This window comes from Hyperoodon ampullatus, assembly GCF_949752795.1.
Source record: "Hyperoodon ampullatus genome assembly, chromosome: 1".
Taxonomy (NCBI): domain Eukaryota; kingdom Metazoa; phylum Chordata; class Mammalia; order Artiodactyla; family Ziphiidae; genus Hyperoodon; species Hyperoodon ampullatus.
Window position 1 is genome coordinate 123,044,945 of NC_136914.1, and position 12,903 is coordinate 123,057,847.

Sequence of the window (12,903 nt, forward strand, 5' to 3'; positions counted from 1 at the left end):
GGGAGAGAAGGGCGCCCTTGGCAGGGCTGGTGGCTGAGGCCGAGGTGGGTCCTGGAGGGGGCTTCTCACTCCTTATCGCAGGGAGGGGACCACTTTGCTGCCTCTTTTACAGCTCCAGTCTCCAGGCCCAGCCCCTCCGTCCCCATACCTGCTCCCTGCCACTGCCATCTTCCTGAGCTGCCTGCTTTGAGGGGCTCCGCCTGGGAGTGTGGACATGGCTGGGGTGTTGACCTAAAGCTATGCCTTCTCTGGAGGATGCTCTTCCCGGCCAAGACCAAAGCCCACCTGCCTTTGGCCTGCAGGGGTCTGAGCCATGGGGGGCCTCTTTCACTTGGGTGGGTTCCATACGTGCCTTATCACGGTCGAATCTGGCAAGGGAGCTGCAGCATCGCATTGGGGCCATGCAGCCACAGCTGAAGTCCTGGCTCTGCTGCTTGACCTTAGGATGAGTTTACTAACCCTGCTATGACCCAGCCTCCTCATCTATAAGTGCAAGTTATGATATTAAAATGAATAAGGCCTACCTTATAGGGTTACTGTGAGTCTCAAAGGAGTTATTGTATCTAAAACATGTCCAGAACGTAGAAAAGGTGGTGGAAATGTTTGTTATGCTTGTACAGCCCTTTATTGTACTGCCTAGTAATTAGGCAAAAATGACTATTAGTTAAAAAAACAATGGTTATAATTACTGTTAATTGCACACAAGCTGATCAGGTTCTTAGTTTTTCTTTCTTCTGTCTCAAACGTTCATCGTCAGACCCTTACTGAGCACCCCCCTCAGTGCCAGGACCTGAGCCAGTCTCTGGAGATTTCTAAACCAATGTGTCGGTAGGAGACAGCGGTGATCCTTCGTTGAAAGTTTGCTAAACGTCAGGTGGCATGTTAAACGCTTGGCACAGATGAGCTGACATAACCCTGCCACATCATCACAGGATGGATGTCATTGGTCCCATTTTACACACAAGGGACCTGGGGCTTGGGGGCACCGCACTTGCCCACATCGGGAGCCATGCGGTCTGACCGACCGCTGACCTGGGAACACACAGCACGGTGAACCCAGACGGGGAGAGAGCACCTGCAAGGTTTCCAGGAAACATGACTCCTGACCTGAGGTTTGAAGGGTGTGCAGCAGTTATCCCAGCCAGTGAGGATGAAGGTAGTCTGTGCAGAGAAGAACCATGCACACACAGTGGAAGTGCTGGGCAGGTGCACTCCTGGAAGACCCCAGTGTACCTGTGAGATGCGAGGGATGCTGCTGGAGAGGTGCCAGGGGCCAGGCCATTCTCTAGAAGGTTCCAGAAGAGTCCAGAATTCATTCTCAGAGGTCAAATTCTGTACACCCTGGCCATTTGAAATGGCCAAAATTCCAACCACAAACACATGAGACAATTTCCCATCACCTGTCCTTTCAGGTACCAGGGGTCAGATCTTGGAATAAGGCCTGCCTTTGGCTTAATGGAAAAATCCAAAGTGCTCTGTCTCTGTGGGACCAGTTGCTCATCAAATCTGACCGCCTCCCCCAGCTGCACTGCTCGCCAAGGGGCAGGGACAAAGGGAGGCAGGTGGCGGAGGTCACCCCGGCCCCCTCTCCTGCTGCAGATTAACCCAGGCATCACCATGCCTCTCACCGCCTGGGGCCGCCCTCAGCAGCTGCAGCCAGTTCATCGGGATGGCACCTCTGTCCTCCTGGGGCCCCCCGGTGTGACCAGCAAAGGGGCAGATGAGCGTGTGTCTGTGCCCGCCGGGCACGGTGGCTGGTGCTGCCCCTTCTTCCAGCTCTGCTTCATCATCCGCCTGGAATTGACGAGGGCCTGCCTTCCCTGAGCAGCGGAAGAAAGGGCTCCAGACAAGCTCTCAGCCCTGGCCACCCAGTATATCCTGGGAACTTCTGATTCTGAGAGACTGGGTGAGCCGTGCCCCTGGGTGTGCAAAGCTCCACCGCAATTGGAAGCACAGCCAAGACTGGGGTCCTGGACTCTCTCCAGCTGCCCTGCGCTTAGTCTCTGATAGGATGCCCAGGAGGGAAGCCAGCCCCTTCCAGCCCCTGTGAGCTAAATACAGCTCTTCACATATCTCAGGATGACGCACCTTATAGAAAGCAAGGCCAATGACAGTGACCACATTTTCATACTGGTCTAGACACACTCTCTCTAGCCTAACTCCAAATCCTAGGAAGAGACATTTGAGGACAAGTATTCACCCATAAATTCCTCAACTACGGCTTAAGTAAAGAACAGTAAGTGGCCTGTATTAGCTGCCTTTTCCTGGTCCAGTAACTGTAACCAGGGAGACATGATCACATACAGCAGAGGTAGCTACAGGAGCCCACCATGGCTACTGTGTGGATTTGAGGGACAAAATAGCAAAAAAACAAGAGATATCTGCTATGGTGAGTGTAAAGCATCAGAATATAATCGATAACACAGTGTACTAATGGTCGGTGGTAAACACAGAGGGCTACAAGACCCTGTAAGAGGGGCCCTAGCATCTACATAGTAGGGACAGAGAGGGAGACACCATATTGAATAAAGCAGCTACACACAAGCTTGGGCTATATTTTTGTTAGTTTATTTTCTAAAGCCAAAACCAAGACAGTCTTAGCAAGGTGGTGATGGGAAACTCAGGAGCTGAGGGCAGTCCAAGGGAGCCAGAAAGATTCACAGTTCAAGTTCACAGAACTACTAACTTGCAGGTTGAGTTCTGAGGCCAAGTCTATCCAATTCCAAAGCCCATGCTCTTTCCCCTACTCATCTCTACAGCTGTTCGGGTAGAAAAATATTTTGCCAGTCTAAGCAACTATGAAAGAAAAAGCTCATAAAGTTATTCATTTGTTTGTTTGCTGATATAATGACTTGGTTTTATAAAGTTTCTGAGAGGTGCATAAAAATACATAATTTTCAAAAATTACTTATTAAACATTTACCATGCGGCAAATACACGCTAAAGTTTTTACCTACACTATTGCATTTTATCTGCAATAACCCTTTACAGTAGGTAGTATTATTATCTCCATTTTGGGGGGTGAAAAAACTGGGATTTAGAGAGACTTCAATTTGCACAAAGTGATACAGTTAGTATGTGGTAAAGCTAGAATTCAAATCAGGTCCGAGGCCTTAAGGTCTTAACCGTTAGGAGAAATAGCTGAGAAGTCAAGGTAAAGGAAAAACATGATTAAGAAATTACAGCCTGACTACCCCCTAGAATTACATTCCATATCAGCCTGATTGGAAGTCAGGAATGAGTCAAAAATACTAAAGGTTCCTAGCAGACAAAGCAAAAAAGAAGAATACTAATTATGAGTCACAATATGCTTAAGATAAAAACTGGGAACTCCCTGGTGGTCCAGTGGTTAGGACTCCACTGCAGGGGGCCCAGGTTTAATCCCCGGTTGGGGAACTAAAGGTCCTGTAAGCCACCCGAGGTGGCCAAAAAAAAAAAAAAAAAAATTAGAATAGCCCCATTTTTTCTGATACTGCGAATTTTACCTGTGAGTCTTCACAAAGAGAATAAAACTGTGTGAAATCATGGATAATGTCCTAACCACGTCTTTACAATAAGTACAATGACAAGATTTATACGTCATACACTTGCAATTCACACGCTTCATCGCAATCAGGATAAAACAAAAGAATGTGTGAGTTTAAGAAATTCTGCGTGAGGCCAAACAAATGCAGTCCAATTCACAGCTCTCTGAGCAACTGATCTGAGCCAGGGTATGTGTGTGTGTGTGTGTACAGACTGTACTTCGTTCAGGGAATCCTCCATACATATTTGAATAGGAGTTATACAGGGAGCCCTAGTTGTCATTTCTGTTAAAATTGAGGAGCTAAGAAAGGTTTACCTGGGTGGATGGTCACCCGATCTACATGGAATAATTTGATTTTGATCAATATTATCACATAAATATTATTTTTCAATATCAATAGGTGGAATTCTATGAAATGCTATGTAAAATTATTCTAAGAACAATATGTGAAATACAAATTCATATGCCAATACTATTTTCTGTTCTCTCAATTGTTTTGAAAAGAAAAGCAATGATTCTTACTGTTTAATTCTAAATAGAAAAGGACTTTAATAATCAAATAAACAATGGCCAGTGTGCGCAGTTGGATTATAGATGGAAGCAAATGAGGGGGCTCCCTTTAAAGCACAGCTTTGATCATGTAGTAAAGAATTGTTGTTTGAAAGATTTTCCTCTCTTCTTTATAACGGAAATAAAGTGCCTTATAAATGAAGTTTTCATTAAGTATTGAAAGAAAGCAATGAGAACAGAAGGAACTTGGAATGAGCTGGAATTGGTGAGGAAGACGTATTAGTAGAAAGTACATCAAAATATATGAAGATGTCAAATAAAATATGACTTGGAATGTCAGCCAGGTAGTATTCAGCATACAGGTTAAAATTGGAAACAAAATATTCTGATGTTTCTATTTAAGTCTGGAATAAAATGAAAAACTAATAGGCCTAATACCATGAAGTGAAGAATTCACAATTTGGCTAATCAAAAAGGATTCTTGGATTTAAACATAAAAGAAAACTATTAAATTCACTTGAGAATCACCTGTGATAGTTTTTGCTCATGATGTGGTTTTCGTAACACAGACTGAAGTAAATGGTGGCTAAGATCCAGGGCCTCTGCAAAAAATGGATGGAGTGTAAATCTTAATGAGAAAAAAATGGGATGATGATTAGCGAAAATGGGCTGATGTCTTTATGACACCAGTTACAGAAACCAGAAGAAGTTCTCTGAAGAAAAATGTGGACCTGTACCAACTTTTTAAACATCTTTATTGCTGTGACATACAGTAAAGAAGTTATATGTTGATGTTTAAGTTAGGATTCAGATTTTAGGCAAATTCCTCCATTTTAGTTTTAACTAGAAGGAAAATAATTTGGTTAAAACACTTTCTTACAGCCTCTCTCACATATGCCTTTGCGATCACAGCTGAATGGTACGTTGCTGCCCGTTTGCATCACTGGGCAGACTTGTCTGTTCACTTCACTGTTATACCCACAGCACCTAGAACAGTGTGGCACACAATTACTGCCCAAGAAGTATTTGTTAAAAGAATGAATGCTTTTGAATGAATGAATGAATGTCATTTAGACACAGAAGTAAATGCCCCCTAAACTTGGAAATAAAGTTGCTTCTGGGAATGAAATTAATAATAAGATATACTAAAATACCATAGCTGTAAAAATAACCCCAAATATTGCCTATACATGTGAGAATGAGGAGATTTGGGACTCCTAAGTATAATCAAGTTATGGGGTGTAGTATTAGGGAGTTATGATATAACGTGATCACAACCAAGAAAATAAAAGACATTTTTATACGTTTCTGGAAAAACCTAAGTAACAGAATGGAATCTGGGAAATAAGGGATCAATGATTAAGAATTTTTAATTTCTCTGACTCCCTTACTAGTGAGAAAATAAGCTCCACGGGGGCAGAGACTTTTTTCTTTTTTGGTTTGGATGGGTGGATGGAGGGATGGATGGATGGATGGATGGATGGATGATGGATGGATGGATGGATGGGTGAATGGGTGGATGGATGGATGGATGGATGGATGAATGGGTGGATCGTGGGAGGGATGGATGCAGGGATGGATGGATGGGATGGATGGGTGGATGGATGGATGGATGGATGGATGGATGGATGGATGGATGTGTGGATGGAAGGATGGAAGGATGGATGGATGGATGGATGGATGGATGGATGAATGGGTGGATGGAAGGATGGATGAATGGGTGGATGGAGGGATGGATGGATGGATGGATGGGATGAATGGGTGGATGGATGGATGGATGGATGGATGGATGGATGGATGGATGTGTGGATGGAAGGATGGATGGATGGATGGATGGATGGATGAATGAATGGGGTGGGTGGGTGGATGGATAGATGGATGGATGGATGGATGAATGGGTGGATGGAAGGATGGATGGATGGGGTGGATGGGTGGATGGATGAATGGTTGGATGGATGGATGGATGGATGGGTGGGTTGATGAATGGGTGGATGGAGGGGTGGACAGATGATTCATTCATTCATTTATTCATGTAGTAAAGAATTGTCCGTGCTAATCCAAATGGTAAGTCTTAGACTCACTGCGTCTCAGGCCTCCTGTGGATCTGTTCCCCACACCTGCGTCTCCACCAGCTCCATCTGTGCTGGAGGAGAGACACAGAGGCTGGAAGGCTGAGCACAGATGTGTCTCGCTGCCAGGGAAAGGGGTGCATGAGGATGTGAGGTGAACTGTGACCCCTGGCTCTGCAAGCACAGATGGACACTCAAGTGCACCACCTAGCTCTTCTGCCTGGTCACCTGCTGGCCCCAGAGTATTTGCCTTGTCTACGTGGCTGCACTCGGGCAGCAGGAAAAAGAACCCATTCCCTCTCCTCCTGGAGAACGACAGGGCAGATGCGCACTTGACTTCCACTCGTGCCCCACTAGCCACGTGGCCACACCAGGTAGGCTGGGAGGCGTAGCCTTTATGCTCCGTGGCCACATCCTGGTGAATCTCTTCCTCGTCAAGGGGAGGACAGACACTGAAGGACAGCGTCTGTCCTTTGCTGCTGTGGTGGGGTCATTTGTAAGGTATTTGGGGGGTAATCGGACACCAGTAAAAGTTAAAGTATTGATGTTTGTAAATGAGCTGTTGCAATTTGCAAATTATATCTCTCCTTGACTGTCTTTCATTTCAATACCACTCTGAGTGAAAAGCAAGGCACAGAGCTTCGTCGGGCACAACTGCGTACATGAGCATGGCTTTGGTGGCCCCCAGACTTTATCAGGCAAGCATGTCACAGGGGGTGGGGGAGAAAGGCACAGACCACAGTGTAATTAGGGAGCTGAGAGTGCCGCAACCTGGGCTAGAAAGCCACGTGGGAGCCCTGCAGCAGGTCGGCATTGCCAGCATTTGAAGCTCGGGAGGAATGATGTGGAAAGACCCACGTGAGGTGTCCTTAGAACCCTGCAGATCCCTTTACACAAACATCATCCTCACCAAGCAAACCCCGATGAGAACCAGTTTCCCAAGGACTCTGAAACTGAGTAGGGGTGCCTTTGTTAATAGGTCAAATATGGCAGTCACCATCAATAGATCTTGTCCCCTGTAAACCTCTTTCAAGTTTGGGGATCATAACATTGTGAGTTAACTCAGAACCTAGCTGATGCTGGGCTCACTGATATGGTGAATGTTCCCAAACTAGTGCGTGAATGCAGGTCACCAGAACACAGGGACCCTGGGTGAGGGGCCCGGCCCATGGCGAGCACCCCCTCGGCGTTTCTATCACCGCATGACTCATGGCAACAGAATAAGCCCAACACCATGTATGTGGCGTCATGGCTTAAACATGCATGTTTACACCAGGATGACTGCCTGCCAACCAGAAGATGCAACAGGATGGCAGACCTGTCCCTACAGCCACCCATGTGAGACACAGGTGCTACTCTAGCCATCAAGAATCACAGAAACTGTCAGGGCAAATAAGCACAGAAATCCCTAAATGCCTTTTTCCCAGCACTAAAAAAATTAGACCATTCCAGTATTTCTGATTTAACATGGCTGATTTGAGATTCATATACAGGGGAAAAAAAAGGGACAGATCGCTTGCCAACTGCTACAATGGAAATAAAATAGCAAAACTTTACAAAAAGCCCAAATCAGAAATACATTGTAAATATAATCAAAGGTACATAATGCCCTGCCTATCAATTTGCGTAAGTGATCTTTTCATTTTCAGTGAAAATTATAGGCACAGCTATTCTCAATAAATGTGCAATTTGGATGGAGAAAAGCCCAGAGCAAGCGTAAAATTCATCTCTACCAGTGGGTGTTTAGCTGTTTCTAAAATGAAATAGAGCAGAAACAATCTCAAAGCTCCCAGAAAATGAGCGGGTCCAAAGAGGTAGCAAATAAAAAGGAAACACCTGCAAAGCCCACAGCGTCCAGCCACCTCGGAGGATGTTCTGATTCCAGTAGACTGGGTCCACTTTAGGAACCCAAATGTCTTTCTCTTTCTGTGTCAAAATATCCTTCATTGCCTAGAGCTAAGGATACCAATTCAAGTCTGTGACTCAAAAGGCAAGGACCACAAAGAGAATAATGGCTAAGGTCAAGGCTTTTCTTAAATTTCATTATGTATTTTATTTTTCTGGTTCTGTCATAAACCCCAATTTCCGATACTTCCGAGAGCAGCTTAAGTGTCCAAAAAGAAAACCCACCAAACCCTAACTTCACGCAAGGTGATCTCTCAACATAAAAGTCCTTTTCCTGTGCCTCTCTGTACCAGGGATGGGATGGATCTTGTCTGGTCACCTAGAGTTTCTCAAACCTCAGCATCTTAAAATGTCAGCATCCCAATTTCCAGTGGAATTCTGGAAGTGCCACATCTAGTAACAAGTGCCACATCTAGTAATAAACCCCTCTTAAGCTCCCTGAGTTGTCCTCATCATAAAAAGAGCATGGGGCTTCCCTGGTGGCGCAGTGGTTGAGAGTCCGCCTGCCGATGCAGGGGACACAGGTTCGTGCCCCCGTCCCGGAAGATCCCACATGCCGCGGAGCGGCTGGGCCCGTGAGCCGTGGCCGCTGAGCCTGTGCATCCGGAGCCTGTGCTCCGCAACGGGAGAGGCCACAACAGTGAGAGGCCCACGTACAGCAAAAAAAAAAAAAGAGCATGCCCTTCAACATCTAGTTCTTGCTTATCTTTAATAATAACAGTTCCTAAGACTGTCTCTTATGACATTTTGTCTGGTGATGGGGGCAGAGAGCTGTTTGGTTGCTTTTGTTGTGAGACCCAATCCAGGTTCAAGGAGTGCTTGTTTTACCTCAGTAGTTTCCTAATCTAGAACATCCTCTCACCTTTTTCTTTTTTTCATGACATTGACTTTTTTGAAGAGTTTTCTAGAATGTATCAAATTCTTGTTTTATCAGATTGTTTCCTCGCAGTGTCATTTACGTTGTTCCTCCATTCCTCAACTTTCTGAAAGTTAGGTCCGATAGAAGTATGGTGTGTGCCACATATGTGATTCTAAATTTTCTCATAGAAGCCCATGCACCTCAACAAAGACCAGCCCCCACTTGCCGCAACTAGAGAAAGCCCGCACACAGCAACAAAGACCCAACGCAGACAAAAATAAACAAGTTAATTAGTTAATTAATTAAAAAATAAAAAGTTAATTAACTAAAAAAATTTAAAAAATAATAAATTTTCTCATAGCCACATTAAAACATTTTTTAAAACAGGTGAAGTTAGTGTTAATAACATACTTTACATAACTCACTATACCTTAAATCTTATAATTTCAACACTTAATCAGTACTTCTTAAATTACTAATATTTCATATTATTTCTTCATATCAAGTCTTCAAAATTTGGAACATATTTTGTACTTAGAGCACATCTCAAGCACATACGGCTGGCTAGTGGCTACCATATTGAACAGTACAGGTCTGCAGGCTTGACTGATTACAGGTAGTCATTTTAGCACTTAGGTGATGATGTGTAAGCAGACCACTACGTAGTGGCAGTATGTTAACATGGCCAGATCTCTCTTTGGTAAAGACCCCTTCCTCCCTCTTTGTACTCAGCAAGTAGTCCTCGGGGTGATACTTTGGCATCATCAAATATTCTTCTTGGGATGACTGGAAAAATTTAAATATAGACTGACATTAAATGATTTTATGGAATTATTTTGACTTTTCTTAGGTGTGATAAGGGGATTGTGGTTATGTAGGAGAATGTCCTTATTATTAGGAGCAGGATAAAGTTTTAGGAGTGAAACATCGTGATGTTGGCAACTTCCTTTTACACTGTATTAGCAAAAGTTTTATGTATGTAGATATATAGATAGATAGATTGATATATTTACAGAGATAAAGCAAATATGTCAAAATATTTACAAGTTTTTTACCCAGGTGCAGAGTATATGGGTGTTTATTGTGCTACATTTTCAATCATTCTATAATTTTGAAAATTTTTACAATAAAAAGTTGAGGGGAGTTTTTTGAAATAATAATAATGGCATTTATCCTCTTCCAGGGACTGTGCTAAAATGTACAATACTAAAAGGCTTTCATCCATTATCACATTTAATCCCTGAAACAACTAGACAAGGTACGTGCTATTATTCTCCCACTTTTCCTGACAGGAGAACCAAGGAACAGAGAGGTTAGGTGATTTGCACAGTCACTCAGATAGTTTAATAAATGACAAGGAAGATTCGAATTGAGTACCTCTGACCTGGAGTCAATGTTCTGAATGAATCACAAAAGTGTATTGTCTCCTCAGAATTCAAAACAAAGAATCAAAGTTCAGAAGAGTCATTTTCCTAGGTTTTTATAAGCTCAATCTTTATTCTAAGGATCCAGCAGCAGTGGGATATGAACTCAGAGAAACTGGAAACTTGATTCAGGACTGTGACATTGACTGCAGCCAAGGGCAGACCTGCTCACAGGACTACACCTGCCGTGTCCTCTGACATCAACGGGCCTTTGCACTTGCTCGGTCTGTCGTCTCCAACAGCTATGATGACCTTCTCCAGTCACCCAGAGGCAAGGGCCAACACAAGTTAATTCAAACACCACTGGCTGTTCAGCAAGGTTAGATTTCAACTCATTTCTCTCTCATTGGTTATAGAATAATAATGATGAGAACAGCGACTGTTTATTGAACACTTGTTATGTGCCAGTCACTGTTCTAAATGCTCTCCATATGCTACCTAACTCAATCCTTCAATAGCTCTTTGAGGTGTGTTCTAGAAGGAAAATGAGGCACAGAAGCCACAGCAGTAAGTAGAGCCTTGCAGCATCATTCCAGAACATGTTTTTCACCACTGCAGAGCAGGGTGGGAGGTGCTGTACCCAGAGAGCTCATTACGTGGGAACAGGGTAAAGGCTGGGCTGGCTGTGAGCACCTTGGCGGCAGCCATGTCATCATATTGTCCTCTGGGGAGGAGAGGGAGGATTGGCAGGGGAGAACATCCACACCTGTTGAACTCCTTCTATGGCTGGTATTGGGTGAAGCCCTTTAAAATCCATTGCCTTGCTTAAAGGGCAGGACCCCTCTGGGGTAAATAATTATTACCTCCGTGTCACAGATGAGAAAAATGAAACCTGGAAAATTAAGTCACTACCCCAGAATCTCACCACTAAGACATGGTTCCTGCTACATAGTCAAAGTTAACAAATGTTTGCTAAATGAAAGCAAGAATATATAGTTCCATAAGTTAAAAATAAAAATACAGAGGCTGTCAGATTCCATAAGCAGATGTATTTGTTTGCCAGAGGACAACTATGGCCCAGTGCCCAAGGATCCTGACACGGGACACACTGAGGGCCTGGCTGAAGGAGGGGAAGGACCCAGGGCCAAATCCTCACATCTGACCAGGCACAGGAAGCCCAAGGCAACACCAAATGCCTCTGGGAAGCAGGGTCTGGAACCAAACTCAGGGCAGGTGGGGGAGGGACCCCATGAGCAGTGAGCACAGAGTCTGCTCATGAGGGGGTGTCTGAGCTGGGGCATAGGCCACAGCGGCACAGGTGGCATGGGGGACCCCACTGGTCACTTTGGGAAAGCAGGTGAGCAGTATTCCCTCAGAGCTGAGAGAAAAAGGCATTTGCCTCTGGGCAGGCACAGGTCCCTGGACACAAGGCTCAGCAAACAGAGTTCAGATCAGGAACTTTTGGGCACTGCACAAACCGTACACCTGTACACGGCAGCCCTGAAGGTAAGCAGGTAGCTGGAGAATCTGTATCAGAACCTCTGGACCCCAGACACCGCCTGTCTCCTGGTCCAGCTCCGTGTGGATTGTGACCTTCTGCCGACACAAGCAGGCCTCACCAAGCATCCTAACCCTCCGCTTCCCTGGACAGAGGCCTCCTCCCCATCTCCCACCTGAAGCCTAAACAATGCAGGTGCAGCCCACTGGGCAGGAGCAGGACATACCCTCCTTTCTAGGAGCTCTCTCTTCTCTGCTTCACGGCCCTGCCCTCACTCCTCTCCCTGGACCGTATTCCAGAAATAAAATAAGATCACACGTGTCCTCTGTCTCACACTCTGCTTTCTGGGGAGCAGAGGCAGATAGCTAAGAGAATAAATGGAAGCCCCCTCCCCAGAAAAATGCACATGCCAACAAACTGAGGCATGGCGTCTCCGTGGTTCGTGGCTCCCCTGAAGGCCAGGCTAAGACCTAGGTACGAGTTTCGGTTTTGAAGTAAATGCACATTGCTTTCTCTTATCTGTGAAGACACTCCAGCACTTCTGACCCCAGGAGAGCTCAAGAGCTGGTGGTGAGGAGCGGAGCTCAACATAGCACAGAGCAGCCTCAACACAGTCGCCAGAAGCTAACACCGGATGGGGGTGAGGCAGCTCTCAGAGGCTCCTGGAGACCTAGATGGGGGTTTGAAGTGGATTTGAGACAGGACAGGGTGTTTCCGCCACACTGCTCTGGCCCTTGACCAACCTCGGCTCACATGGTCTTTTCCCAAAACTCCCTTGTATCTTAGCAAGTAGCATCAGTGTTGTTCAATAAGATAAAAGGTTCATTACAAAACCTTCCATGGTCCAGAAGCCCACCGGGGGGAAGGGCTACCCACCCGGACTGCACTTCCTCCAGCCCTGCTGCCGTGGCCGCCCCACGTGTGCAGACACCTGAACCACTGCACTGCTCCCCCCGACACTCCTACCACCTGGAATTTTGGTGAGTTTCTGTTTGCCAGAGACCTTGAAAGACCTGAAGGTTCTCCCTCGTCTCCTCTAAGGAGGGAAGAAGCAGCCCCCTGGCCACGTGCCTGCACCTATGAGGAGGAACTCTGAAGGGGCTGGAGGAAACCACTAGCCATTGCTGGACACACAGCCAATGCACCAGCCTTGGACACTCACGCTAATCGGT